Raw genomic sequence first — 3,144 nt, forward strand, 5'->3', positions numbered from 1 at the left:
AGGAAGGGTGAAGATGTGTTTGACTTTTTGGAGCAAATGGAGTTGGCATGCATTAGTAATCATGTTACAGATGAAGAGCAGGTTTTGAAGCTAATAAAGACTTTCTTGAAGGGAGATGCCCGAAGCTGGTTTAAAGATTTTGAAGCACATGATGCGGCATATGAGGTACATGGTGTCTTGACCTTAGACAGGTTGAAAGAAGGCCTTTTGGAGCATTTTCAGCAAAGCGGAGGAGCCTAGTGTGCTTTGGTAGGAGTTGAGCATCTTGAAGCAGGTCCATGGGCAATCACTGGATGATTTTGTGAAGGTATTTACATGTTTGTGGGGTAAGTGGTGTCTTACATTGAAGCAAGAAGTTCCTCCTATGTTTCTGAAGAAGAGTTTGTTTATTGATGGTTTGTTACCCCATTTGAAGGTCAGGGTTGAGTTGAAGAATCCCAAGTCATTTGATGATGCAGTTAGGGTTGCTTGGGAAAAGGAAGGCAAAATTTTGAAGCAGATGGAGATGGGTATTTATTCGCATGAAGGCGTTGTGTCTACAAGGGATATGCATGTAAATTTGGTTGAGGTGGATAAGAGTCCTATGCAAAGTTTGATTAGACAAGAGCCTCAAAGGCCTATACAGGTGCAAAGGGGGATGTTTTATGTGCCTTTTGATTTTTTTCCAAAGTCTTTAAAGCATGTGAAGGTGGATGAAAAGCAGGTGAAGGAGCAAAGTGAAGATCTGTGTTTGATAAATGATGTGGATGTAGCTAAGGTTTTCCCTATTGATGTTGCGATTAAAACTAAGGATGTGCATGATGAAAAGCAGGATGAGGAATCTAGGTCAAGGATTGAGACTTTTGCAGATGAGGAGTTGCCAATGGATTTTTCTTTGGATTTGGACGTCATAGCTGTACATGACAGTGTTTTGGAATGCTCTATTGAAGATCATTTGCATTCGGATCTGGATGACATGCATGCACATGGAAGCAAAGAGGATGATGCCTTGGGATTGGCTGATGATAAGAAGGAAGAGGAGTTGGATACAGAATGCTTTGAGGATGATTCTTTGCCAGATTCTACAAGGGAGGAGGATGGGGTAGAGACTTGTGATGAAGTGAAGACGGTTTGCAATGCGGATATGGAGAGCATGGAGGAAGATCCTATTGTTATGGATTTTCTTGGACAGCTTGATGGTGGTCCGGTACTTGCAACAATGAAATATGTGGATGTTTTTCCATTTGATGGATTATGTGCTGGGGAGTCTTTGGACAATGATTCTAGGGGGGTTGGCAACATTCAGGAAGATATGCATGTAGATTGGGCAGATGAAGAGCATTGTGATGAGAGTTTTGTGCTTGAGGATGATATGTGGGCAGTTGCTAGCCTTGATGAACAGGAGCCAGAGATGGACATGGATGCAAATATGGTTGAGAGTGTAACTAAGGCTTCTTTGCATGTTGCTGAAATGCTAAAGGCAAAGTCCATGGATGACAAGGATTCTAAACCAGTTGAGCTGTATGGTTGTGAAGAGATGCCTATTTTACAAGAGTTGGAAGTGCTTGTGGACACTGCTGTTGGAAAGGATGTGGATTTTTCTGTGCATAAAGGTCAAAATGTTGGAACCTGGCCTTCACTGGTATTGATGAATTGGATGCTAAATGTTGCAATGCCATAGGTTTTGAAGACAAGGAGGTTTGTTATGGGTGAAGTATTCTCAAATGATTTTGTGGCACATATGGTTGATGTTTGGTATGTAGTGATGCAGCCATTGTGTTTCATAGATGTTGGGAAATGGGATGGTGAGTTACAGCTGTTTCCTTTTGATCCTGGTGGATAGCTATTGGACTTTATGCTTTTTTCTGCTGAGCATAAATGCTCTAGTAGACAAGGGGGTTGGCAAAGTATGTTAGGCAAAATTCTGAAAGGTGTTTTGGGCTTGTGTACATATGGGATGCATGGCATGTAAAAAGACTTTGCCCTGAATACCTTGGCAGATGTACAGGGTGGATGGCTTGGTAGTAGGCTTGTACAGGTTTGTCCGGAGCGTGGTCTGCTGGAGGTGGTATCAGCCATTCGGTCACTCCATATGTGTGCGTATCCCTAAAATAAAACCGGGACTTGTAAGTTGTATTCAAAGGTGTGCATGGAAGCATGGGGGCAACTAAATATTGAAGGGGCCAATGTTGCCTTAAATATGGTGTGAAATGGAAGGAGAAGGTGGCTACGTGTGCATGGCAGCAAAGGAGGTGGCGCAAGAATATTTAATGAAAGGGAAGATGCCAATTTGGGCAGGTGGCAAATCCCTCTAGAAAAAAGGTCGACGGCAACCATGGCTGATAGCTGGCGGTAAAAAGCGGGTTTTCTTTGAAGTGAAGGGGCCGCTTAAGAAGTAGAGAGGCGTGGAGTGTGGGCCGGCTAGTGAAGAAGCTGCTTCAACTCTACAGGCATGGATTGCACCGAACGAGGGGGCCCTCTGAGCACGCCAATGGCAGAAGAGAACGAGGGGCTGGCACTGAAGAGGGGAGCCGCCGTGACCAGAAGTGTGTGTGAAGGTGGCCGGATGCAGTGCAGGCGATGACAAGTGGGCAACGTCGACGGGCTCGGACTGTTCTAGCTGGTGGTAGCTGAAGCATGGAAGAAAGGGAATAGAGTCTGGGAGTGCAAGAGGGACTAGAGAGTGGAGCCAGGCGAGCAGGTGGTTTGGCTGCAGCAGCTGCTGGCAAGACGAGGTGAGAGGGAGCCTTGGGTAAGGTTTTTGGTGGTCGCCTACGAGGGCTGTGGGCAGGCGAAGACAGAGAGAGGGGCCGACGTGTGAAGGTCGGCCACCTTTGGGATGCAAAAAGAGGGAGTAGAACAGAGAGAGCAAGAGGTGGCTGGTGGCGACAGAGTGAAGAGAAGAGTGTGCTTTTAGTGTTGCTCTTGGCTGGTGGGGCTGGTAGCACACTGAGAGGAGGAGAGAGGACGTGTGGGGCGACTGCAGGCTGATGCAGTGGATCATGTGCTGATTGAGGATGTGATGTATCCTTGGTCAAAGTGTTGATGTGTTGTGGCTGAAGAGGCTTGGTTGTCAGACGCAAGGTTGTAATTCCAGAGGCAGTGAGGCCGTGGTTGAATTCCCTTGGAAGTGAATCCAAGCCAGAGTGTTTGTTGTTGGTGTAG

This window comes from Cibotium barometz, chromosome 65 (genome assembly GCF_041138505.1).
Source record: "Cibotium barometz isolate CiBa-2024 chromosome 65, ASM4113850v1, whole genome shotgun sequence".
Taxonomy (NCBI): Eukaryota; Viridiplantae; Streptophyta; class Polypodiopsida; order Cyatheales; family Cibotiaceae; genus Cibotium; species Cibotium barometz.